Here is a 22,385-nt window from a genome sequence, read left to right on the forward strand (position 1 = left end):
TCTAGAAAAGCCACACTGCTTCGTAGGACGGGGTAGTTTAAAAGAATAAAGCGAAAGGAACGTTGTGGGTGCGATCATACCAGCACTAATGCACCGTATCCCATCAGAACTCCGAAGTTAAGCGTGCTTGGGCGTGAGCAGTATTAGGATGGGTGACCCCCTGGGAATTCCTCTTGTTGCACCCCTCTCTTTTTTGTTTCGAAATTCAAATTTTCTATTCGTTCTTTATCCTGTAGTAATTTAGGTCCTTCGGAACGATTTCTTTATATTTTGCTTCTTCTCGAAGCATGAAAGCGGATCTGAAGGCGCGAGACAAATCAGGAACGGTACGGCTCGATCAAAGCCCGGATCGTCGCTCAAATTTATCGGCGCAAATGTATCAGCGCAAGCGTGAAGGATTGATTTCATGATAATGTAGAGTTGCGGGATGATGGAAAAAAACAAGGGGCAAATCAATAACAAAAAAAATTACGAAAGCAAATAAATAAAAGGATAATAGGAAAATGCTTGAATTGACGCTTAAAATGAATTTCGGTCTAGAAAAGCCACACTGCTTCGCAGGACGGGGTAGTTTAAAAGAATAAAGCGAAAGGAATATGGCGGGTGCGATCATACCAGCACTAATGCACCGGATCCCATCAGAACTTCGAAATTAAGCGTGTTTGGGCGAGAGTAGTACTTGGATTGGTGACCCCCTGGGAAGTCCTCGTGTTGCACCCCTCTCTTTTTTGTTTCGAAATCCAAATTTCCTATTCGTTCTTTATCCTGTAGTAATTTAGGTCCTTCGGAACGATTGCTTTATATTTTGCTTCGTCTCGAAGCGTGAAGGCGGATCTGAAGGCGCGAGACAAATCAGGAACGGTACGGCTCGATCAAACCCCGGATCGTCGCTCAAATTTATCGGCGCAAATGTATCAGCGCAAGCGTGAAGGATTGATTTGATGATAATTTAGAGTTGCGGGATGATGGAAAAAAACAGGGGGCAAATCAATAACAAAAAAAAAATATGAAAGCAAATAAATAAAAGGATAATAGGAAAACGCTTGAATTGACGCTTAAAATGAATTTCGGTCTAGAAAAGCCACACTGCTTCGCAGGACGGGGTAGTTTAAAAGAATAAAGCGAAAGGAACATGGCGGGTGCGATCATACCAGCACTAATGCACCGGATCCCATCAGAACTCCGAAGTTAAGCATGCTTGGGCGAGAGTAGTGCTAGGATGGGTGACCCCCTGGGAATTCCTCTTGTTGCACCCCTCTCTTTTTTGTTTCGAAATTCAAATTTTCTATTCGTTCTTTATCCTGTAGTAATTTAGCTCCGTCGGAACGATTGCTTAATATTTTGCTTCTTGTCGAAGCGTGAAGGAGGATCTGAAGGCGCGAGACAAATCAGGAACGGTACGGCACGATCAAAGCCCGGATCGTCGCTCAAATTTGTCGGCGCAAATGTATCAGTGCAAGCGTGAAGGATTGATTTCATGATAATGTAGAGTTGCGGGATGATGGAAAAAAACAGGGGGCAAATCAATAACAAAAAAAATTATGAAAGCAAATAAATAAAAGGATAATAGGAAAATGCTTGAATTGACGCTTAAAATTAATTTCGGTCTAGAAAAGCCACACTGCTTCGCAGGACGGGGTAGTTTAAAAGAATAAAGCGAAAGGAATATGGCGGGTGCGATCATACCAGCACTAATGCACCGGATCCCATCAGAACTTCGAAATTAAGCGTGTTTGGGCGAGAGTAGTACTTGGATTGGTGACCCCCTGGGAAGTCCTCGTGTTGCACCCCTCTCTTTTTTGTTTCGAAATCCAAATTTCCTATTCGTTCTTTATCCTGTAGTAATTTAGCTCCGTCGGAACGATTGCTTAATATTTTGCTTCTTGTCGAAGGCTGAAGGAGGATCTGAAGGCGCGAGACAAATCAGGAACGGTACGGCTCGATCAAAGCCCGGATCGTCGATCAAATTTGTCGGCGCAAATGTATCAGCGCAAGCGTGAAGGATTGATTTCATGATAATGTAGAGTTGCGGGATGATGGAAAAAAACAGGGGGCAAATCAATAACAAAAAAAATTATGAAAGCAAATAAATAAAAGGATAATAGGAAAATGCTTGAATTGACGCTTAAAATGAATTTCGGTCTAGAAAAGCCACACTGCTTCGCAGGACTGGGTAGTTTAAAAGAATAAAGCGAAAGGAATATGGCGGGTGCGATCATACCAGCACTAATGCACCGGATCCCATCAGAACTTCGAAATTAAGCGTGTTTGGGCGACAGTAGTACTTGGATTGGTGACCCCCTGGGAAGTCCTCGTGTTGCACCCCTCTCTTTTTTGTTTCGAAATCCAAATTTCCTATTCGTTCTTTATCCTGTAGTAATTTAGCTCCGTCGGAACGATTGCTTAATATTTTGCTTCTTGTCGAAGCGTGAAGGAGGATCTGAAGGCGCGAGACAAATCAGGAACGGTACGGCTCGATCAAAGCCCGGATCGTCGCTCAAATTTGTCGGCGCAAATGTATCACCGCAAGCGTGAAGGATTGATTTCATGATAATTTAGAGTTGCGGGATGATGGAAAAAAACAGGGGGCAAATCAATAACAAAAAAAAAATATGAAAGCAAATAAATAAAAGGATAATAGGAAAATGCTTGAATTGACGCTTAAAATGAATTTCGGTCTAGAAAAGCCACACTGCTTCGCAGGACGGGGTAGTTTAAAAGAATAAAGCGAAAGGAATATGGCGGGTGCGATCATACCAGCACTAATGCACCGGATCCCATCAGAACTTCGAAATTAAGCGTGTTTGGGCGAGAGTAGTACTTGGATTGGTGACCCCCTGGGAAGTCCTCGTGTTGCACCCCTCTCTTTTTTGTTTCGAAATCCAAATTTCCTATTCGTTCTTTATCCTGTAGTAATTTAGCTCCGTCGGAACGATTGCTTAATATTTTGCTTCTTGTCGAAGCGTGAAGGAGGATCTGAAGGCGCGAGACAAATCAGGAATGGTACGGCTCGATCAAAGCCCGGATCGTCGCTCAAATTTGTCGGCGCAAATGTATCAGCGCAAGCGTGAAGGATTGATTTCATGATAATTTAGAGTTGCGGGATGATGGAAAAAAACAGGGGGCAAATCAATAACAAAAAAAAATATGAAAGCAAATAAATAAAAGGATAATAGGAAAATGCTTGAATTGACGCTTAAAATGAATTTCGGTCTAGAAAAGCCACACTGCTTCGCAGGACGGGGTAGTTTAAAAGAATAAAGCGAAAGGAATATGGCGGGTGCGATCATACCAGCACTAATGCACCGGATCCCATCAGAACTTCGAAATTAAGCGTGTTTGGGCGAGAGTAGTACTTGGATTGGTGACCCCCTGGGAAGTCCTCGTGTTGCACCCCTCTCTTTTTTGTTTCGAAATCCAAATTTCCTATTCGGTCTTTATCCAGTAGTAATTTAGTTCCGTCGGAACGATTGCTTAATATTTTGCTTCTTGTCGAAGTGTGAAGGAGGATCTGAAGGCGCGAGACAAATCAGGAACGGTACGGTTCGATCAATGCCCGGATCGTCGCTCAAATTTGTCGGCGCAAATGTATCAGCGCAAGCGTGAAGGATTGATTTCATGATAATTTAGAGTTGCGGGATGATGGAAAAAAACAGGGGGCAAATCAATAACAAAAAAAAAATATGAAAGCAAATAAACAAAAAGGTAAGAGAAAAATGCTTGAATTGACGCTTAAAATGAATTTCGGTCTAGAAAAGCCACACTGCTTCGCAGGACGGGATGGTTTAAAAGAATAAAGCGAAAGGAACATGGCGGGTGCGATCATACCAGCACTAATGCACCGGATCCCATCAGAACTCCGAAGTTAAGCATGCTTGGGCGAGAGTAGTACTAGGATGGGTGACCCCCTGGGAATTCCACTTGTTGCACCCCTCTTTTTTTTGTTTCGAAATCCAAATTTCCTATTCGTTCTTTATCCTGTAGTAATTTAGCTCCGTCGGAACGATTGCTTAATATTTTGCTTCTTGTCGAAGCGTGAAGGAGGATCTGAAGGCGCGAGACAAATCAGGAACGGTACGGCTCGATCAAAGCCCGGATCGTCGCTCAAATTTGTCGGCACAAATGTATCAGCGCAAGCGTGAAGGATTGATTTCATGATAATTTAGAGTTGCGGGATGATGGAAAAAAACAGGGGGCAAATCAATAACAAAAAAAAAATATGAAAGCAAATAAATAAAAGGATAATAGGAAAATGCTTGAATTGACGCTTAAAATGAATTTCGGTCTAGAAAAGCCACACTGCTTCGCAGGACGGGGTAGTTTAAAAGAATAAAGCGAAAGGAACATGGCGAGTGTGATCATACCAGCACTAATGCACCGGATCCCATCAGAACTCCGAAGTTAAGCATGCTTGGGCGAGAGTAGTACTAGGAAGGGTGACCCCCTGGGAATTCCTCTTGTTGCACCCCTCTCTTTTTTGTTTCGAAATTCAAATTTTCTATTCGTTCTTTATCCTGTAGTAATTTAGGTCCTTCGGAACGATTGCTTCATATTTTGCTTTTTCTCGAAGCATGAAGGCGGATCTGAAGGCGCGAGACAAATCAGGAACGGTACGGCTCGATCAAAGCCCGGATCGTCGCTCAAATTTGTCGGCGCAAATGTATCAGCGCAAGCGTGAAGGATTGATTTCATGATAATTTAGAGTTGCGGGATGATGGAAAAAAACAGGGGGCAAATCAATAACAAAAAAAAAATATGAAAGCAAATAAATAAAAGGATAATAGGAAAATGCTTGAATTGACGCTTAAAATGAATTTCGGTCTAGAAAAGCCACACTGCTTCGCAGGACGGGGTAGTTTAAAAGAATAAAGCGAAAGGAATATGGCGGGTGCGATCGTACCAGCACTAATGCACCGGATCCCATCAGAACATCGAAATTAAGCGTGTTTGGGCGAGAGTAGTACTTGGATTGGTGACCCCCTGGGAAGTCCTCGTGTTGCACCCCTCTCTTTTTTGTTTCGAAATCTAAATTTCCTATTCGTTCTTTATCCTGTAGTAATTTAGCTCCGTCGGAACGATTGCTTAATATTTTGCTTCTTGTCGAAGCGTGAAGGAGGATCTGAAGGCGCGAGACAAATCAGGAACGGTACGGCTCGATCAAAGCCCGGATCGTCGCTCAAATTTGTCGGCGCAAATGTATCAGCGCAAGCGTGAAGGATTGATTTCATGATAATTTAGAGTTGCGGGATGATGGAAAAAAACAGGGGGCAAATCAATAACAAAAAAAAAATAGGAAAGCAAATAAATAAAAGGATAATAGGAAAACGCTTGAATTGACGCTTAAAATGAATTTCGGTCTAGAAAAGCCACACTGCTTCGCAGGACGGGGTAGTTTAAAAGAATAAAGCGAAAGAAATATGGCGGGTGCGATCATACCAGCACTAATGCACCGGATCCCATCAGAACTTCGAAATTAAGCGTGTTTGGGCGAGAGTAGTACTTGGATTGGTGACCCCCTGGGAAGTCCTCGTGTTGCACCCCTCTCTTTTTTGTTTCGAAATCCAAATTTCCTATTCGTTCTTTATCCTGTAGTAATTTAGCTCCGTCGGAACGATTGCTTAATATTTTGCTTCTTGTCGAAGTGTGAAGGAGGATCTGAAGGCGCGAGACAAATCAGGAACGGTACGGTTCGATCAAAGCCCGGATCGTCGCTCAAATTTGTCGGCGCAAATGTATCAGCGCAAGCGTGAAGGATTGATTTCATGATAATTTAGAGTTGCGGGATGATGGAAAAAAACAGGGGGCAAATCAATAACAAAAAAAAATATGAAAGCAAATAAACAAAAGGGTAAGAGAAAAATGCTTGAATTGACGCTTAAAATGAATTTCGGTCTAGAAAAGCCACACTGCTTCGCAGGACGGGGTAGTTTAAAAGAATAAAGCGAAAGGAATATGGCGGGTGCGATCATACCAGCACTAATGCACCGGATCCCATCAGAACTTCGAAATTAAGCGTGTTTGGGCGAGAGTAGTACTTGGATTGGTGACCCCCTGGGAAGTCCTCGTGTTGCACCCCTCTCTTTTTTGTTTCGAAATCCAAATTTCCTATTCGTTCTTTATTAATTTGGCTCCGTCGGAACGATTGCTTAATATTTTGCTTCTTGTCGAAGCGTGAAGGAGGATCTGAAGGCGCGAGACAAATCAGGAACGGTACGGCTCGATCAAAGCCCGGATCGTCGCTCAAATTTGTCGGCGCAAATGTATCACCGCAATCGTGAAGGATTGATTTCATGATAATTTAGAGTTGCGGGATGATGGAAAAAAACAGGGGGCAAATCAATAACAAAAAAAAAATATGAAAGCAAATAAATAAAAGGATAATAGGAAAATGCTTGAATTGACGCTTAAAATAAATTTCGGTCTAGAAAATCCACACTGCTTCGCAGGACGGGGTAGTTTAAAAGAATAAAGCGAAAGGAACGTTGTTGGTGCGATCATACCAGCACTAATGCACCGTATCCCATCAGAACTCCGAAGTTAAGCGTGCTTGGGCGTGAGCAGTATTAGGATGGGTGACCCCCTGGGAATTCCTCTTGTTGCACCCCTCTCTTTTTTGTTTCGAATTTCAAATTTTCTATTCGTTCTTTATCCTGTAGTAATTTAGGTCCTTCGGAACGATTTCTTTATATTTTGCTTCTTCTCGAAGCATGAAGGCGGATCTGAAGGCGCGAGACAAATCAGGAACGGTACGGCTCGATCAAAGCCCGGATCGTCGCTCAAATTTATCGGCGCAAATGTATCAGCGCAAGCGTGAAGGATTGATTTCATGATAATTTAGAGTTGCGGGATGATGGAAAAAAACAGGGGGCAAATCAATAACAAAAAAAAATATGAAAGCAAATAAATAAAAGGATAATAGGAAAATGCTTGAATTGACGCTTAAAATGAATTTCGGTCTAGAAAAGCCACACTGCTTCGCAGGACGGGGTAGTTTAAAAGAATAAAGCGAAAGGAATATGGCGGGTGCGATCATACCAGCACTAATGCACCGAATCCCATCAGAACTTCGAAATTAAGCGTGCTTGGGCGAGAGTAGTACTAGGATGGGTGACCCCTTGGGAAGTCCTCTTGTTGCACCCCTCTCTTTTTTGTTTCGAAATTCAAATTTTCTATTCGTTCTTTATCCTGTAGTAATTTAGGTCCTTCGGAACGATTGCTTTATATTTTGCTTCTTCTCGAAGCATGAAGGCGGATCTGAAGCGAGACAAATCAGGAACGGTACGGCTCGATCAAAGCCCGAATCGTCGCTCAAATTTGTCGGCGCAAATGTATCAGCGCAAGCGTGAAGGATTGATTTCATGATAATTTAGAGTTGCGGGATGATGGAAAAAAACAGGGGGCAAATCAATATAAAAAAAATTATGAAAGCAAATAAATAAAAGAATAATAGGAAAATGCTTGAATTGACGCTTAAAATGAATTTCGGTCTAGAAAAGCCACACTGCTTCGCAGGACGGGGTAGTTTAAAAGAATAGAGCGAAAGGAATATGGCGGGTGCGATCATACCAGCACTAATGCACCGGATCCCATCAGAACTTCGAAATTAAGCGTGTTTCGGCGAGAGTAGTACTTGGATTGGTGACCCCCTGGGAAGTCCTCGTGTTGCACCCCTCTCTTTTTTGTTTCGAAATCCAAATTTCCTATTCGTTCTTTATCCTGTAGTAATTTAGCTCCGTCGGAACGATTGCTTAATATTTTGCTTCTTGTCGAAGCGTGAAGGAGGATCTGAAGGCGCGAGACAAATCAGGAACGGTACGGCTCGATCAAACCCCGGATCGTCGCTCAAATTTATCGGCGCAAATGTATCAGCGCAAGCGTGAAAGATTGATTTGATGATAATTTAGAGTTGCGGGATGATGGAAAAAAACAGGGGGCAAATCAATAACAAAAAAAAAATATGAAAGCAAATAAATAAAAGGATAATAGGAAAACGCTTGAATTGACGCTTAAAATGAATTTCGGTCTAGAAAAGCCACACTGCTTCGCAGGACGGGGTAGTTTAAAAGAATAAAGCGAAAGGAACATGGCGGGTGCGATCATACCAGCACTAATGCACCGGATCCCATCAGAACTCCGAAGTTAAGCATGCTTGGGCGAGAGTAGTGCTAGGATGGGTGACCCCCTGGGAATTCCTCTTGTTGCACCCCTCTCTTTTTTGTTTCGAAATTCAAATTTTCTATTCGTTCTTTATCCTGTAGTAATTTAGCTCCGTCGGAACGATTGCTTAATATTTTGCTTCTTGTCGAAGCGTGAAGGAGGATCTGAAGGCGCGAGACAAATCAGGAACGGTACGGCTCGATCAAAGCCCGGATCGTCGCTCAAATTTGTCGGCGCAAATGTATCAGTGCAAGCGTGAAGGATTGATTTCATGATAATGTAGAGTTGCGGGATGATGGAAAAAAACAGGGGGCAAATCAATAACAAAAAAAATTATGAAAGCAAATAAATAAAAGGATAATAGGAAAATGCTTGAATTGACGCTTAAAATTAATTTCGGTCTAGAAAAGCCACACTGCTTCGCAGGACGGGGTAGTTTAAAAGAATAAAGCGAAAGGAATATGGCGGGTGCGATCATACCAGCACTAATGCACCGGATCCCATCAGAACTTCGAAATTAAGCGTGTTTGGGCGAGAGTAGTACTTGGATTGGTGACCCCCTGGGAAGTCCTCGTGTTGCACCCCTCTCTTTTTTGTTTCGAAATCCAAATTTCCTATTCGTTCTTTATCCTGTAGTAATTTAGCTCCGTCGGAACGATTGCTTAATATTTTGCTTCTTGTCGAAGGCTGAAGGAGGATCTGAAGGCGCGAGACAAATCAGGAACGGTACGGCTCGATCAAAGCCCGGATCGTCGATCAAATTTGTCGGCGCAAATGTATCAGCGCAAGCGTGAAGGATTGATTTCATGATAATGTAGAGTTGCGGGATGATGGAAAAAAACAGGGGGCAAATCAATAACAAAAAAAATTATGAAAGCAAATAAATAAAAGGATAATAGGAAAATGCTTGAATTGACGCTTAAAATGAATTTCGGTCTAGAAAAGCCACACTGCTTCGCAGGACTGGGTAGTTTAAAAGAATAAAGCGAAAGGAATATGGCGGGTGCGATCATACCAGCACTAATGCACCGGATCCCATCAGAACTTCGAAATTAAGCGTGTTTGGGCGAGAGTAGTACTTGGATTGGTGACCCCCTGGGAAGTCCTCGTGTTGCACCCCTCTCTTTTTTGTTTCGAAATCCAAATTTCCTATTCGTTCTTTATCCTGTAGTAATTTAGCTCCGTCGGAACGATTGCTTAATATTTTGCTTCTTGTCGAAGCGTGAAGGAGGATCTGAAGGCGCGAGACAAATCAGGAACGGTACGGCTCGATCAAAGCCCGGATCGTCGCTCAAATTTGTCGGCGCAAATGTATCACCGCAAGCGTGAAGGATTGATTTCATGATAATTTAGAGTTGCGGGATGATGGAAAAAAACAGGGGGCAAATCAATAACAAAAAAAAAATATGAAAGCAAATAAATAAAAGGATAATAGGAAAATGCTTGAATTGACGCTTAAAATGAATTTCGGTCTAGAAAAGCCACACTGCTTCGCAGGACGGGGTAGTTTAAAAGAATAAAGCGAAAGGAATATGGCGGGTGCGATCATACCAGCACTAATGCACCGGATCCCATCAGAACTTCGAAATTAAGCGTGTTTCGGCGAGAGTAGTACTTGGATTGGTGACCCCCTGGGAAGTCCTCGTGTTGCACCCCTCTCTTTTTTGTTTCGAAATCCAAATTTCCTATTCGTTCTTTATCCTGTAGTAATTTAGCTCCGTCGGAACGATTGCTTAATATTTTGCTTCTTGTCGAAGCGTGAAGGAGGATCTGAAGGCGCGAGACAAATCAGGAACGGTACGGCTCGATCAAACCCCGGATCGTCGCTCAAATTTATCGGCGCAAATGTATCAGCGCAAGCGTGAAAGATTGATTTGATGATAATTTAGAGTTGCGGGATGATGGAAAAAAACAGGGGGCAAATCAATAACAAAAAAAAAATATGAAAGCAAATAAATAAAAGGATAATAGGAAAACGCTTGAATTGACGCTTAAAATGAATTTCGGTCTAGAAAAGCCACACTGCTTCGCAGGACGGGGTAGTTTAAAAGAATAAAGCGAAAGGAACATGGCGGGTGCGATCATACCAGCACTAATGCACCGGATCCCATCAGAACTCCGAAGTTAAGCATGCTTGGGCGAGAGTAGTGCTAGGATGGGTGACCCCCTGGGAATTCCTCTTGTTGCACCCCTCTCTTTTTTGTTTCGAAATTCAAATTTTCTATTCGTTCTTTATCCTGTAGTAATTTAGCTCCGTCGGAACGATTGCTTAATATTTTGCTTCTTGTCGAAGCGTGAAGGAGGATCTGAAGGCGCGAGACAAATCAGGAACGGTACGGCTCGATCAAAGCCCGGATCGTCGCTCAAATTTGTCGGCGCAAATGTGTCAGTGCAAGCGTGAAGGATTGATTTCATGATAATGTAGAGTTGCGGGATGATGGAAAAAAACAGGGGGCAAATCAATAACAAAAAAAATTATGAAAGCAAATAAATAAAAGGATAATAGGAAAATGCTTGAATTGACGCTTAAAATGAATTTCGGTCTAGAAAAGCCACACTGCTTCGCAGGACGGGGTAGTTTAAAAGAATAAAGCGAAAGGAATATGGTGGGTGCGATCATACCAGCACTAATGCACCGGATCCCATCAGAACTTCGAAATTAAGCGTGTTTGGGCGAGAGTAGTACTTGGATTGGTGACCCCCTGGGAAGTCCTCGTGTTGCACCCCTCTCTTTTTTGTTTCGAAATCCAAATTTCCTATTCGTTCTTTATCCTGTAGTAATTTAGCTCCGTCGGAACGATTGCTTAATATTTTGCTTCTTGTCGAAGCGTGAAGGAGGATCTGAAGGCGCGAGACAAATCAGGAACGGTACGGCTCGATCAAACCCCGGATCGTCGCTCAAATTTATCGGCGCAAATGTATCAGCGCAAGCGTGAAAGATTGATTTGATGATAATTTAGAGTTGCGGGATGATGGAAAAAAACAGGGGGCAAATCAATAACAAAAAAAAAATATGAAAGCAAATAAATAAAAGGATAATAGGAAAACGCTTGAATTGACGCTTAAAATGAATTTCGGTCTAGAAAAGCCACACTGCTTCGCAGGACGGGGTAGTTTAAAAGAATAAAGCGAAAGGAACATGGCGGGTGCGATCATACCAGCACTAATGCACCGGATCCCATCAGAACTCCGAAGTTAAGCATGCTTGGGCGAGAGTAGTGCTAGGATGGGTGACCCCCTGGGAATTCCTCTTGTTGCACCCCTCTCTTTTTTGTTTCGAAATTCAAATTTTCTATTCGTTCTTTATCCTGTAGTAATTTAGCTCCGTCGGAACGATTGCTTAATATTTTGCTTCTTGTCGAAGCGTGAAGGAGGATCTGAAGGCGCGAGACAAATCAGGAACGGTACGGCTCGATCAAAGCCCGGATCGTCGCTCAAATTTGTCGGCGCAAATGTATCAGTGCAAGCGTGAAGGATTGATTTCATGATAATGTAGAGTTGCGGGATGATGGAAAAAAACAGGGGGCAAATCAATAACAAAAAAAATTATGAAAGCAAATAAATAAAAGGATAATAGGAAAATGCTTGAATTGACGCTTAAAATTAATTTCGGTCTAGAAAAGCCACACTGCTTCGCAGGACGGGGTAGTTTAAAAGAATAAAGCGAAAGGAATATGGCGGGTGCGATCATACCAGCACTAATGCACCGGATCCCATCAGAACTTCGAAATTAAGCGTGTTTGGGCGAGAGTAGTACTTGGATTGGTGACCCCCTGGGAAGTCCTCGTGTTGCACCCCTCTCTTTTTTGTTTCGAAATCCAAATTTCCTATTCGTTCTTTATCCTGTAGTAATTTAGCTCCGTCGGAACGATTGCTTAATATTTTGCTTCTTGTCGAAGGCTGAAGGAGGATCTGAAGGCGCGAGACAAATCAGGAACGGTACGGCTCGATCAAAGCCCGGATCGTCGATCAAATTTGTCGGCGCAAATGTATCAGCGCAAGCGTGAAGGATTGATTTCATGATAATGTAGAGTTGCGGGATGATGGAAAAAAACAGGGGGCAAATCAATAACAAAAAAAATTATGAAAGCAAATAAATAAAAGGATAATAGGAAAATGCTTGAATTGACGCTTAAAATGAATTTCGGTCTAGAAAAGCCACACTGCTTCGCAGGACTGGGTAGTTTAAAAGAATAAAGCGAAAGGAATATGGCGGGTGCGATCATACCAGCACTAATGCACCGGATCCCATCAGAACTTCGAAATTAAGCGTGTTTGGGCGAGAGTAGTACTTGGATTGGTGACCCCCTGGGAAGTCCTCGTGTTGCACCCCTCTCTTTTTTGTTTCGAAATCCAAATTTCCTATTCGTTCTTTATCCTGTAGTAATTTAGCTCCGTCGGAACGATTGCTTAATATTTTGCTTGTTGTCGAAGCGTGAAGGAGGATCTGAAGGCGCGAGACAAATCAGGAACGGTACGGCTCGATCAAAGCCCGGATCGTCGCTCAAATTTGTCGGCGCAAATGTATCACCGCAAGCGTGAAGGATTGATTTCATGATAATTTAGAGTTGCGGGATGATGGAAAAAAACAGGGGGCAAATCAATAACAAAAAAAAAATATGAAAGCAAATAAATAAAAGGATAATAGGAAAATGCTTGAATTGACGCTTAAAATGAATTTCGGTCTAGAAAAGCCACACTGCTTCGCAGGACGGGGTAGTTTAAAAGAATAAAGCGAAAGGAACGTTGTGGGTGCGATCATACCAGCACTAATGCACCGTATCCCATCAGAACTCCGAAGTTAAGCGTGCTTGGGCGTGAGCAGTATTAGGATGGGTGACCCCCTGGGAATTCCTCTTGTTGCACCCCTCTCTTTTTTGTTTCGAAATTCAAATTTTCTATTCGTTCTTTATCCTGTAGTAATTTAGGTCCTTCGGAACGATTTCTTTATATTTTGCTTCTTCTCGAAGCATGAAGGCGGATCTGAAGGCGCGAGACAAATCAGGAACGGTACGGCTCGATCAAAGCCCGGATCGTCGCTCAAATTTATCGGCGCAAATGTATCAGCGCAAGCGTGAAGGATTGATTTCATGATAATTTAGAGTTGCGGGATGATGGAAAAAAACAGGGGGCAAATCAATAACAAAAAAAAAATATGAAAGCAAAAAAATAAAAGGATAATAGGAAAATGCTTGAATTGACGCTTAAAATGAATTTCGGTCTAGAAAAGCCACACTGCTTCGCAGGACGGGATGGTTTAAAAGAATAAAGCGAAAGGAACATGGCGGGTGCGATCATACCAGCACTAATGCACCGGATCCCATCAGAACTCCGAAGTTAAGCATGCTTGGGCGAGAGTAGTACTAGGATGGGTGACCCCCTGGGAATTCCACTTGTTGCACCCCTCTTTTTTTTGTTTCGAAATCCAAATTTCCTATTCGTTCTTTATCCTGTAGTAATTTAGCTCCGTCGGAACGATTGCTTAATATTTTGCTTCTTGTCGAAGCGTGAAGGAGGATCTGAAGGCGCGAGACAAATCAGGAACGGTACGGCTCGATCAAAGCCCGGATCGTCGCTCAAATTTGTCGGCACAAATGTATCAGCGCAAGCGTGAAGGATTGATTTCATGATAATTTAGAGTTGCGGGATGATGGAAAAAAACAGGGGGCAAATCAATAACAAAAAAAAAATATGAAAGCAAATAAATAAAAGGATAATAGGAAAATGCTTGAATTGACGCTTAAAATGAATTTCGGTCTAGAAAAGCCACACTGCTTCGCAGGACGGGGTAGTTTAAAAGAATAAAGCGAAAGGAACATGGCGAGTGTGATCATACCAGCACTAATGCACCGGATCCCATCAGAACTCCGAAGTTAAGCATGCTTGGGCGAGAGTAGTACTAGGAAGGGTGACCCCCTGGGAATTCCTCTTGTTGCACCCCTCTCTTTTTTGTTTCGAAATTCAAATTTTCTATTCGTTCTTTATCCTGTAGTAATTTAGGTCCTTCGGAACGATTGCTTCATATTTTGCTTTTTCTCGAAGCATGAAGGCGGATCTGAAGGCGCGAGACAAATCAGGAACGGCACGGCTCGATCAAAGCCCGGATCGTCGCTCAAATTTGTCGGCGCAAATGTATCAGCGCAAGCGTGAAGGATTGATTTCATGATAATTTAGAGTTGCGGGATGATGGAAAAAAACAGGGGGCAAATCAATAACAAAAAAAAAATATGAAAGCAAATAAATAAAAGGATAATAGGAAAATGCTTGAATTGACGCTTAAAATGAATTTCGGTCTAGAAAAGCCACACTGCTTCGCAGGACGGGGTAGTTTAAAAGAATAAAGCGAAAGGAATATGGCGGGTGCGATCGTACCAGCACTAATGCACCGGATCCCATCAGAACATCGAAATTAAGCGTGTTTGGGCGAGAGTAGTACTTGGATTGGTGACCCCCTGGGAAGTCCTCGTGTTGCACCCCTCTCTTTTTTGTTTCGAAATCTAAATTTCCTATTCGTTCTTTATCCTGTAGTAATTTAGCTCCGTCGGAACGATTGCTTAATATTTTGCTTCTTGTCGAAGCGTGAAGGAGGATCTGAAGGCGCGAGACAAATCAAGAACGGTACGGCTCGATCAAAGCCCGGATCGTCGCTCAAATTTGTCGGCGCAAATGTATCAGCGCAAGCGTGAAGGATTGATTTCATGATAATTTAGAGTTGCGGGATGATGGAAAAAAACAGGGGGCAAATCAATAACAAAAAAAAAATTGGAAAGCAAATAAATAAAAGGATAATAGGAAAACGCTTGAATTGACGCTTAAAATGAATTTCGGTCTAGAAAAGCCACACTGCTTCGCAGGAAGGGGTAGTTTAAAAGAATAAAGCGAAAGGAACATGGCGGGTGCGATCATACCAGCACTAATGCACCGGATCCCATCAGAACTCCGAACTTAAGCATGCTTGGGTGAGAGTAGTACTAGGATGGGTGACCCCCTGGGAAGTCCTCTTGTTGCACCCCTCTCTTTTTTGTTTCGAAATTCAAATTTTCTATTCGTTCTTTATCCTGTAGTAATTTAGGTCCTTCGGAACGATTGCTTTATATTTTGCTTCTTCTCGAAGCATGAAGGCGGATCTGAAGCGAGACAAATCAGGAACGGTACGGCTCGATCAAAGCCCGAATCGTCGCTCAAATTTGTCGGCGCAAATGTATCAGCGCAAGCGTGAAGGATTGATTTCATGATAATTTAGAGTTGCGGGATGATGGAAAAAAACAGGGGGCAAATCAATATAAAAAAAATTATGAAAGCAAATAAATAAAAGGATAATAGGAAAATGCTTGAATTGACGCTTAAAATGAATTTCGGTCTAGAAAAGCCACACTGCTTCGCAGGACGGGGTAGTTTAAAAGAATAAAGCGAAAGGAATATGGCGGGTGCGATCATACCAGCACTAATGCACCGGATCCCATCAGAACTTCGAAATTAAGCGTGTTTGGGCGAGAGTAGTACTTGGATTGGTGACCCCCTGGGAAGTCCTCGTGTTGCACCCCTCTCTTTTTTGTTTCGAAATCCAAATTTCCTATTCGTTCTTTATCCTGTAGTAATTTGGCTCCGTCGGAACGATTGCTTAATATTTTGCTTCTTGTCGAAGCGTGAAGGAGGATCTGAAGGCGCGAGACAAATCAGGAACGGTACGGCTCGATCAAAGCCCGGATCGTCGCTCAAATTTGTCGGCGCAAATGTATCACCGCAAGCGTGAAGGATTGATTTCATGATAATTTAGAGTTGCGGGATGATGGAAAAAAACAGGGGGCAAATCAATAACAAAAAAAAAATATGAAAGCAAATAAATAAAAGGATAATAGGAAAATGCTTGAATTGACGCTTAAAATGAATTTCGGTCTAGAAAAGCCACACTGTTTCGCAGGACGGGGTAGTTTAAAAGAATAAAGCGAAAGGAACGTTGTTGGTGCGATCATACCAGCACTAATGCACCGTATCCCATCAGAACTCCGAAGTTAAGCGTGCTTGGGCGTGAGCAGTATTAGGATGGGTGACCCCCTGGGAATTCCTCTTGTTGCACCCCTCTCTTTTTTGTTTCGAAATTCAAATTTTCTATTCGTTCTTTATCCTGTAGTAATTTAGGTCCTTCGGAACGATTTCTTTATATTTTGCTTCTTCTCGAAGCATGAAGGCGGATCTGAAGGCGCGAGACAAATCAGAAACGGTACGGCTCGATCAAAGCCCGGATCGTCGCTCAAATTTATCGGCGCAAATGTATCAGCGCAAGCGTGAAGGATTGATTTCATGATAATTTAGAGTTGCGGGATGATGGAAAAAAACAGGGGGCAAATCAATAACAAAAAAAATATATGAAAGCAAATAAATAAAAGGATAATAGGAAAATGCTTGAATTGACGCTTAAAATGAATTTCGGTCTAGAAAAGCCACACTGCTTCGCAGGACGGGGTAGTTTAAAAGAATAAAGCGAAAGGAACATGGCGGGTGCGATCATACCAGCACTAATGCACCGGATCCCATCAGAACTCCGAAGTTAAGCATGCTTGGGCGAGAGTAGTGTTAGGATGGGTGACCCCCTGGGAATTCCTCTTGTTGCACCCTCTCTTTTTTGTTTCGAAATTCAAATTTTCTATTCGTTCTTTATCCTGTAGTAATTTAGCTCCGTCGGAACGATTGCTTAATATTTTGCTTCTTGTCGAAGCGTGAAGGAGGATCTGAAGGCGCGAGACAAATCAGGAACGGTACGGCTCGATCAAAGCCCGGATCGTCGCTCAAATTTGTCGGCGCAAATGTATCAGCGCAAGCGTGAAGGATTGATTTCATGATAATGTAGAGTTGCGGGATGATGGAAAAAAACAGGGGGCAAATCAATAACAAAAAAAATTATGAAAGCAAATAAATAAAAGGATAATAGGAAAATGCTTGAATTGACGCTTAAAATGAATTTCGGTCTAGAAAAGCCACACTGCTTCGTAGGACGGGGTAGTTTAAAAGAATAAAGCGAAAGGAACGTTGTGGGTGCGATCATACCAGCACTAATGCACCGTATCCCATCAGAACTCCGAAGTTAAGCGTGCTTGGGCGTGAGCAGTATTAGGATGGGTGACCCCCTGGGAATTCCTCTTGTTGCACCCCTCTCTTTTTTGTTTCGAAATTCAAATTTTCTATTCGTTCTTTATCCTGTAGTAATTTAGGTCCTTCGGAACGATTTCTTTATATTTTGCTTCTTCTCGAAGCATGAAGGCGGATCTGAAGGCGCGAGACAAATCAGGAACGGTACGGCTCGATCAAAGCCCGGATCGTCGCTCAAATTTATCGGCGCAAATGTATCAGCGCAAGCGTGAAGGATTGATTTCATGATAATGTAGAGTTACGGGATGATGGAAAAAAACAAGGGGCAAATCAATAACAAAAAAAATTACGAAAGCAAATAAATAAAAGGATAATAGGAAAATGCTTGAATTGACGCTTAAAATGAATTTCGGTCTAGAAAAGCCATACTGCTTCGCAGGACGGGGTAGTTTAAAAGAATAAAGCGAAAGGAATATGGCGGGTGCGATCATACCAGCACTAATGCACCGGATCCCATCAGAACTTCGAAATTAAGCGTGTTTGGGCGAGAGTAGTACTTGGATTGGTGACCCCCTGGGAAGTCCTCGTGTTGCACCCCTCTCTTTTTTGTTTCGAAATCCAAATTTCCTATTCGTTCTTTATCCTGTAGTAATTTAGGTCCTTCGGAACGATTGCTTTATATTTTGCTTCGTCTCGAAGCGTGAAGGCGGATCTGAAGGCGCGAGACAAATCAGGAACGGTACGGCTCGATCAAACCCCGGATCGTCGCTCAAATTTATCGGCGCAAATGTATCAGCGCAAGCGTGAAGGATTGATTTGATGATAATTTAGAGTTGCGGGATGATGGAAAAAAACAGGGGGCAAATCAATAACAAAAAAAAAATATGAAAGCAAATAAATAAAAGGATAATAGGAAAACGCTTGAATTGACGCTTAAAATGAATTTCGGTCTAGAAAAGCCACACTGCTTCGCAGGACGGGGTAGTTTAAAAGAATAAAGCGAAAGGAACATGGCGGGTGCGATCATACCAGCACTAATGCACCGGATCCCATCAGAACTCCGAAGTTAAGCATGCTTGGGCGAGAGTAGTGCTAGGATGGGTGACCCCCTGGGAATTCCTCTTGTTGCACCCCTCTCTTTTTTGTTTCGAAATTCAAATTTTCTATTCGTTCTTTATCCTGTAGTAATTTAGCTCCGTCGGAACGATTGCTTAATATTTTGCTTCTTGTCGAAGCGTGAAGGAGGATCTGAAGGCGTGAGACAAATCAGGAACGGTACGGCACGATCAAAGCCCGGATCGTCGCTCAAATTTGTCGGCGCAAATGTATCAGTGCAAGCGTGAAGGATTGATTTCATGATAATGTAGAGTTGCGGGATGATGGAAAAAAACAGGGGGCAAATCAATAACAAAAAAAATTATGAAAGCAAATAAATAAAAGGATAATAGGAAAATGCTTGAATTGACGCTTAAAATTAATTTCGGTCTAGAAAAGCCACACTGCTTCGCAGGACGGGGTAGTTTAAAAGAATAAAGCGAAAGGAATATGGCGGGTGCGATCATACCAGCACTAATGCACCGGATCCCATCAGAACTTCGAAATTAAGCGTGTTTGGGCGAGAGTAGTACTTGGATTGGTGACCCCCTGGGAAGTCCTCGTGTTGCACCCCTCTCTTTTTTGTTTCGAAATCCAAATTTCCTATTCGTTCTTTATCCTGTAGTAATTTAGCTCCGTCGGAACGATTGCTTAATATTTTGCTTCTTGTCGAAGGGTGAAGGAGGATCTGAAGGCGCGAGACAAATCAGGAACGGTACGGCTCGATCAAAGCCCGGATCGTCGATCAAATTTGTCGGCGCAAATGTATCAGCGCAAGCGTGAAGGATTGATTTCATGATAATGTAGAGTTGCGGGATGATTGAAAAAAACAGGGGGCAAATCAATAACAAAAAAAATTATGAAAGCAAATAAATAAAAGGATAATAGGAAAATGCTTGAATTGACGCTTAAAATGAATTTCGGTCTAGAAAAGCCACACTGCTTCGCAGGACTGGGTAGTTTAAAAGAATAAAGTGAAAGGAATATGGCGGGTGCGATCATACCAGCACTAATGCACCGGATCCCATCAGAACTTCGAAATTAAGCGTGTTTGGGCGAGAGTAGTACTTGGATTGGTGACCCCCTGGGAAGTCCTCGTGTTGCACCCCTCTCTTTTTTGTTTCGAAATCCAAATTTCCTATTCGTTCTTTATCCTGTAGTAATTTAGCTCCGTCGGAACGATTGCTTAATATTTTGCTTCTTGTCGAAGCGTGAAGGAGGATCTGAAGGCGCGAGACAAATCAGGAACGGTACGGCTCGATCAAAGCCCGGATCGTCGCTCAAATTTGTCGGCGCAAATGTATCAGCGCAAGCGTGAAGGATTGATTTCATGATAATTTAGAGTTGCGGGATGATGGAAAAAAACAGGGGGCAAATCAATAACAAAAAAAAATATGAAAGCAAATAAATAAAAGGATAATAGGAAAATGCTTGAATTGACGCTTAAAATGAATTTCGGTCTAGAAAAGCCACACTGCTTCGCAGGACGGGGTAGTTTAAAAGAATAAAGCGAAAGGAATATGGCGGGTGCGATCATACCAGCACTAATGCACCGAATCCCATCAGAACTTCGAAATTAAGCGTGCTTGGGCGAGAGTAGTACTAGGATGGGTGACCCCTTGGGAAGTCCTCTTGTTGCACCCCTCTCTTTTTTGTTTCGAAATTCAAATTTTCTATTCGTTCTTTATCCTGTAGTAATTTAGGTCCTTCGGAACGATTGCTTTATATTTTGCTTCTTCTCGAAGCATGAAGGCGGATCTGAAGCGAGACAAATCAGGAACGGTACGGCTCGATCAAAGCCCGAATCGTCGCTCAAATTTGTCGGCGCAAATGTATCAGCGCAAGCGTGAAGGATTGATTTCATGATAATTTAGAGTTGCGGGATGATGGAAAAAAACAGGGGGCAAATCAATATAAAAAAAATTATGAAAGCAAATAAATAAAAGGATAATAGGAAAATGCTTGAATTGACGCTTAAAATGAATTTCGGTCTAGAAAAGCCACACTGCTTCGCAGGACGGGGTAGTTTAAAAGAATAAAGCGAAAGGAATATGGCGGGTGCGATCATACCAGCACTAATGCACCGGATCCCATCAGAACTTCGAAATTAAGCGTGTTTCGGCGAGAGTAGTACTTGGATTGGTGACCCCCTGGGAAGTCCTCGTGTTGCACCCCTCTCTTTTTTGTTTCGAAATCCAAATTTCCTATTCGTTCTTTATCCTGTAGTAATTTAGCTCCGTCGGAACGATTGCTTAATATTTTGCTTCTTGTCGAAGCGTGAAGGAGGATCTGAAGGCGCGAGACAAATCAGGAACGGTACGGCTCGATCAAAGCCCGGATCGTCGCTCAAATTTGTCGGCGCAAATGTATCACCGCAAGCGTGAAGGATTGATTTCATGATAATTTAGAGTTGCGGGATGATGGAAAAAAACAGGGGGCAAATCAATAACAAAAAAAAAATATGAAAGCAAATAAATAAAAGGATAATAGGAAAATGCTTGAATTGACGCTTAAAATGAATTTCGGTCTAGAAAAGCCACACTGCTTCGCAGGACGGGGTAGTTTAAAAGAATAAAGCGAAAGGAACGTTGTGGGTGCGATCATACCAGCACTAATGCACCGTATCCCATCAGAACTCCGAAGTTAAGCGTGCTTGGGCGTGAGCAGTATTAGGATGGGTGACCCCCTGGGAATTCCTCTTGTTGCACCCCTCTCTTTTTTGTTTCGAAATTCAAATTTTCTATTCGTTCTTTATCCTGTAGTAATTTAGGTCCTTCGGAACGATTTCTTTATATTTTGCTTCTTCTCGAAGCATGAAGGCGGATCTGAAGGCGCGAGACAAATCAGGAACGGTACGGCTCGATCAAACCCCGGATCGTCGCTCAAATTTATCGGCGCAAATGTATCAGCGCAAGCGTGAAGGATTGATTTCATGATAATTTAGAGTTGCGGGATGATGGAAAAAAACAGGGGGCAAATCAATAACAAAAAAAAAATATGAAAGCAAATAAATAAAAGGATAATAGGAAAACGCTTGAATTGACGCTTAAAATGAATTTCGGTCTAGAAAAGCCACACTGCTTCGCAGGACGGGGTAGTTTAAAAGAATAAAGCGAAAGGAACATGGCGGGTGCGATCATACCAGCACTAATGCACCGGATCCCATCAGAACTCCGAAGTTAAGCATGCTTGGGCGAGAGTAGTGTTAGGATGGGTGACCCCCTGGGAAATCCTCTTGTTGCACCCCTCTCTTTTTTGTTTCGAAATTCAAATTTTCTATTCGTTCTTTATCCTGTAGTAATTTAGCTCCGTCGGAACGATTGCTTAATATTTTGCTTCTTGTCGAAGCGTGAAGGAGGATCTGAAGGCGCGAGACAAATCAGGAACGGTACGGCTCGATCAAAGCCCGGATCGTCGCTCAAATTTGTCGGCGCAAATGTATCAGCGCAAGCGTGAAGGATTGATTTCATGATAATGTAGAGTTGCGGGATGATGGAAAAAAACAGGGGGCAAATCAATAACAAAAAAAATTATGAAAGCAAATAAATAAAAGGATAATAGGAAAATGCTTGAATTCACGCTTAAAATGAATTTCGGTCTAGAAAAGCCACACTGCTTCGCAGGACGGGGTAGTTTAAAAGAATAAAGCGAAAGGAACGTTGTGGGTGCGATCATACCAGCACTAATGCACCGTATCCCATCAGAACTCCGAAGTTAAGCGTGCTTGGGCGTGAGCAGTATTAGGATGGGTGACCCCCTGGGAATTCCTCTTGTTGCACCCCTCTCTTTTTTGTTTCGAAATTCAAATTTTCTATTCGTTCTTTATCCTGTAGTAATTTAGGTCCTTCGGAACGATTTCTTTATATTTTGCTTCTTCTCGAAGCATGAAGGCGGATCTGAAGGCGCGAGACAAATCAGGAACGGTACGGCTCGATCAAAGCCCGGATCGTCGCTCAAATTTATCGGCGCAAATGTATCAGCGCAAGCGTGAAGGATTGATTTCATGATAATGTAGAGTTGCGGGATGATGGAAAAAAACAGGGGGC

The 22,385-nt window shown here is 42.5% G+C and overlaps 42 non-coding genes across 42 annotated transcripts; all 42 read left to right on the forward strand.

Moving 5' to 3' along the window:
* The first annotated feature begins 66 nt into the window (after positions 1–66).
* On the forward strand, positions 67–185 carry LOC140023404 (5S ribosomal RNA). The gene has a single exon (XR_011827373.1). It is a non-coding gene; the product is annotated as a 5S ribosomal RNA (ribosomal RNA).
* Positions 186–601: 416 nt separating this feature from the next.
* On the forward strand, positions 602–720 carry LOC140022313 (5S ribosomal RNA). The gene has a single exon (XR_011826295.1). It is a non-coding gene; the product is annotated as a 5S ribosomal RNA (ribosomal RNA).
* A 417-nt stretch (positions 721–1,137) lies between these two features.
* LOC140032453 (5S ribosomal RNA) lies at positions 1,138–1,256 on the forward strand. Its single transcript, XR_011836379.1, has one exon. It is a non-coding gene; the product is annotated as a 5S ribosomal RNA (ribosomal RNA).
* Positions 1,257–1,672: 416 nt separating this feature from the next.
* On the forward strand, positions 1,673–1,791 carry LOC140022314 (5S ribosomal RNA). The gene has a single exon (XR_011826296.1). It is a non-coding gene; the product is annotated as a 5S ribosomal RNA (ribosomal RNA).
* A 416-nt stretch (positions 1,792–2,207) lies between these two features.
* LOC140024786 (5S ribosomal RNA) lies at positions 2,208–2,326 on the forward strand. The gene has a single exon (XR_011828762.1). It is a non-coding gene; the product is annotated as a 5S ribosomal RNA (ribosomal RNA).
* A 417-nt stretch (positions 2,327–2,743) lies between these two features.
* LOC140022315 (5S ribosomal RNA) lies at positions 2,744–2,862 on the forward strand. Its single transcript, XR_011826297.1, has one exon. It is a non-coding gene; the product is annotated as a 5S ribosomal RNA (ribosomal RNA).
* A 416-nt stretch (positions 2,863–3,278) lies between these two features.
* Positions 3,279–3,397, forward strand: LOC140022316 (5S ribosomal RNA). Its single transcript, XR_011826298.1, has one exon. It is a non-coding gene; the product is annotated as a 5S ribosomal RNA (ribosomal RNA).
* Positions 3,398–3,814: 417 nt separating this feature from the next.
* On the forward strand, positions 3,815–3,933 carry LOC140031823 (5S ribosomal RNA). Its single transcript, XR_011835748.1, has one exon. It is a non-coding gene; the product is annotated as a 5S ribosomal RNA (ribosomal RNA).
* Positions 3,934–4,350: 417 nt separating this feature from the next.
* On the forward strand, positions 4,351–4,469 carry LOC140022028 (5S ribosomal RNA). The gene has a single exon (XR_011826009.1). It is a non-coding gene; the product is annotated as a 5S ribosomal RNA (ribosomal RNA).
* Positions 4,470–4,886: 417 nt separating this feature from the next.
* LOC140024987 (5S ribosomal RNA) lies at positions 4,887–5,005 on the forward strand. The gene has a single exon (XR_011828964.1). It is a non-coding gene; the product is annotated as a 5S ribosomal RNA (ribosomal RNA).
* Positions 5,006–5,422: 417 nt separating this feature from the next.
* Positions 5,423–5,541, forward strand: LOC140022317 (5S ribosomal RNA). Its single transcript, XR_011826299.1, has one exon. It is a non-coding gene; the product is annotated as a 5S ribosomal RNA (ribosomal RNA).
* A 416-nt stretch (positions 5,542–5,957) lies between these two features.
* LOC140022318 (5S ribosomal RNA) lies at positions 5,958–6,076 on the forward strand. Its single transcript, XR_011826300.1, has one exon. It is a non-coding gene; the product is annotated as a 5S ribosomal RNA (ribosomal RNA).
* Positions 6,077–6,486: 410 nt separating this feature from the next.
* On the forward strand, positions 6,487–6,605 carry LOC140024096 (5S ribosomal RNA). Its single transcript, XR_011828068.1, has one exon. It is a non-coding gene; the product is annotated as a 5S ribosomal RNA (ribosomal RNA).
* A 416-nt stretch (positions 6,606–7,021) lies between these two features.
* Positions 7,022–7,140, forward strand: LOC140032353 (5S ribosomal RNA). The gene has a single exon (XR_011836279.1). It is a non-coding gene; the product is annotated as a 5S ribosomal RNA (ribosomal RNA).
* A 412-nt stretch (positions 7,141–7,552) lies between these two features.
* Positions 7,553–7,671, forward strand: LOC140024757 (5S ribosomal RNA). Its single transcript, XR_011828733.1, has one exon. It is a non-coding gene; the product is annotated as a 5S ribosomal RNA (ribosomal RNA).
* Positions 7,672–8,088: 417 nt separating this feature from the next.
* On the forward strand, positions 8,089–8,207 carry LOC140032454 (5S ribosomal RNA). Its single transcript, XR_011836380.1, has one exon. It is a non-coding gene; the product is annotated as a 5S ribosomal RNA (ribosomal RNA).
* Positions 8,208–8,623: 416 nt separating this feature from the next.
* On the forward strand, positions 8,624–8,742 carry LOC140022319 (5S ribosomal RNA). The gene has a single exon (XR_011826301.1). It is a non-coding gene; the product is annotated as a 5S ribosomal RNA (ribosomal RNA).
* A 416-nt stretch (positions 8,743–9,158) lies between these two features.
* On the forward strand, positions 9,159–9,277 carry LOC140022320 (5S ribosomal RNA). The gene has a single exon (XR_011826302.1). It is a non-coding gene; the product is annotated as a 5S ribosomal RNA (ribosomal RNA).
* A 417-nt stretch (positions 9,278–9,694) lies between these two features.
* LOC140024758 (5S ribosomal RNA) lies at positions 9,695–9,813 on the forward strand. The gene has a single exon (XR_011828734.1). It is a non-coding gene; the product is annotated as a 5S ribosomal RNA (ribosomal RNA).
* Positions 9,814–10,230: 417 nt separating this feature from the next.
* On the forward strand, positions 10,231–10,349 carry LOC140032455 (5S ribosomal RNA). Its single transcript, XR_011836381.1, has one exon. It is a non-coding gene; the product is annotated as a 5S ribosomal RNA (ribosomal RNA).
* A 416-nt stretch (positions 10,350–10,765) lies between these two features.
* Positions 10,766–10,884, forward strand: LOC140022321 (5S ribosomal RNA). The gene has a single exon (XR_011826303.1). It is a non-coding gene; the product is annotated as a 5S ribosomal RNA (ribosomal RNA).
* A 417-nt stretch (positions 10,885–11,301) lies between these two features.
* Positions 11,302–11,420, forward strand: LOC140032456 (5S ribosomal RNA). The gene has a single exon (XR_011836382.1). It is a non-coding gene; the product is annotated as a 5S ribosomal RNA (ribosomal RNA).
* A 416-nt stretch (positions 11,421–11,836) lies between these two features.
* On the forward strand, positions 11,837–11,955 carry LOC140022323 (5S ribosomal RNA). Its single transcript, XR_011826305.1, has one exon. It is a non-coding gene; the product is annotated as a 5S ribosomal RNA (ribosomal RNA).
* Positions 11,956–12,371: 416 nt separating this feature from the next.
* On the forward strand, positions 12,372–12,490 carry LOC140022324 (5S ribosomal RNA). Its single transcript, XR_011826306.1, has one exon. It is a non-coding gene; the product is annotated as a 5S ribosomal RNA (ribosomal RNA).
* Positions 12,491–12,907: 417 nt separating this feature from the next.
* LOC140023405 (5S ribosomal RNA) lies at positions 12,908–13,026 on the forward strand. The gene has a single exon (XR_011827374.1). It is a non-coding gene; the product is annotated as a 5S ribosomal RNA (ribosomal RNA).
* A 417-nt stretch (positions 13,027–13,443) lies between these two features.
* Positions 13,444–13,562, forward strand: LOC140031824 (5S ribosomal RNA). The gene has a single exon (XR_011835749.1). It is a non-coding gene; the product is annotated as a 5S ribosomal RNA (ribosomal RNA).
* A 417-nt stretch (positions 13,563–13,979) lies between these two features.
* On the forward strand, positions 13,980–14,098 carry LOC140022029 (5S ribosomal RNA). The gene has a single exon (XR_011826010.1). It is a non-coding gene; the product is annotated as a 5S ribosomal RNA (ribosomal RNA).
* Positions 14,099–14,515: 417 nt separating this feature from the next.
* On the forward strand, positions 14,516–14,634 carry LOC140024988 (5S ribosomal RNA). Its single transcript, XR_011828965.1, has one exon. It is a non-coding gene; the product is annotated as a 5S ribosomal RNA (ribosomal RNA).
* A 417-nt stretch (positions 14,635–15,051) lies between these two features.
* Positions 15,052–15,170, forward strand: LOC140032412 (5S ribosomal RNA). The gene has a single exon (XR_011836338.1). It is a non-coding gene; the product is annotated as a 5S ribosomal RNA (ribosomal RNA).
* A 412-nt stretch (positions 15,171–15,582) lies between these two features.
* LOC140022325 (5S ribosomal RNA) lies at positions 15,583–15,701 on the forward strand. Its single transcript, XR_011826307.1, has one exon. It is a non-coding gene; the product is annotated as a 5S ribosomal RNA (ribosomal RNA).
* Positions 15,702–16,118: 417 nt separating this feature from the next.
* On the forward strand, positions 16,119–16,237 carry LOC140024097 (5S ribosomal RNA). Its single transcript, XR_011828069.1, has one exon. It is a non-coding gene; the product is annotated as a 5S ribosomal RNA (ribosomal RNA).
* A 417-nt stretch (positions 16,238–16,654) lies between these two features.
* On the forward strand, positions 16,655–16,773 carry LOC140023344 (5S ribosomal RNA). The gene has a single exon (XR_011827313.1). It is a non-coding gene; the product is annotated as a 5S ribosomal RNA (ribosomal RNA).
* Positions 16,774–17,188: 415 nt separating this feature from the next.
* On the forward strand, positions 17,189–17,307 carry LOC140023406 (5S ribosomal RNA). The gene has a single exon (XR_011827375.1). It is a non-coding gene; the product is annotated as a 5S ribosomal RNA (ribosomal RNA).
* A 416-nt stretch (positions 17,308–17,723) lies between these two features.
* Positions 17,724–17,842, forward strand: LOC140022326 (5S ribosomal RNA). Its single transcript, XR_011826308.1, has one exon. It is a non-coding gene; the product is annotated as a 5S ribosomal RNA (ribosomal RNA).
* A 417-nt stretch (positions 17,843–18,259) lies between these two features.
* On the forward strand, positions 18,260–18,378 carry LOC140032457 (5S ribosomal RNA). The gene has a single exon (XR_011836383.1). It is a non-coding gene; the product is annotated as a 5S ribosomal RNA (ribosomal RNA).
* A 416-nt stretch (positions 18,379–18,794) lies between these two features.
* Positions 18,795–18,913, forward strand: LOC140022327 (5S ribosomal RNA). Its single transcript, XR_011826309.1, has one exon. It is a non-coding gene; the product is annotated as a 5S ribosomal RNA (ribosomal RNA).
* A 416-nt stretch (positions 18,914–19,329) lies between these two features.
* Positions 19,330–19,448, forward strand: LOC140022328 (5S ribosomal RNA). The gene has a single exon (XR_011826310.1). It is a non-coding gene; the product is annotated as a 5S ribosomal RNA (ribosomal RNA).
* A 416-nt stretch (positions 19,449–19,864) lies between these two features.
* On the forward strand, positions 19,865–19,983 carry LOC140032354 (5S ribosomal RNA). Its single transcript, XR_011836280.1, has one exon. It is a non-coding gene; the product is annotated as a 5S ribosomal RNA (ribosomal RNA).
* Positions 19,984–20,395: 412 nt separating this feature from the next.
* LOC140024759 (5S ribosomal RNA) lies at positions 20,396–20,514 on the forward strand. The gene has a single exon (XR_011828735.1). It is a non-coding gene; the product is annotated as a 5S ribosomal RNA (ribosomal RNA).
* A 417-nt stretch (positions 20,515–20,931) lies between these two features.
* On the forward strand, positions 20,932–21,050 carry LOC140023408 (5S ribosomal RNA). Its single transcript, XR_011827377.1, has one exon. It is a non-coding gene; the product is annotated as a 5S ribosomal RNA (ribosomal RNA).
* Positions 21,051–21,467: 417 nt separating this feature from the next.
* Positions 21,468–21,586, forward strand: LOC140023280 (5S ribosomal RNA). The gene has a single exon (XR_011827250.1). It is a non-coding gene; the product is annotated as a 5S ribosomal RNA (ribosomal RNA).
* Positions 21,587–22,002: 416 nt separating this feature from the next.
* On the forward strand, positions 22,003–22,121 carry LOC140023409 (5S ribosomal RNA). The gene has a single exon (XR_011827378.1). It is a non-coding gene; the product is annotated as a 5S ribosomal RNA (ribosomal RNA).
* Positions 22,122–22,385: the final 264 nt, after the last annotated feature.

This window comes from Coffea arabica, chromosome 11e (assembly GCF_036785885.1).
Source record: "Coffea arabica cultivar ET-39 chromosome 11e, Coffea Arabica ET-39 HiFi, whole genome shotgun sequence".
Taxonomy (NCBI): Eukaryota; Viridiplantae; Streptophyta; class Magnoliopsida; order Gentianales; family Rubiaceae; genus Coffea; species Coffea arabica.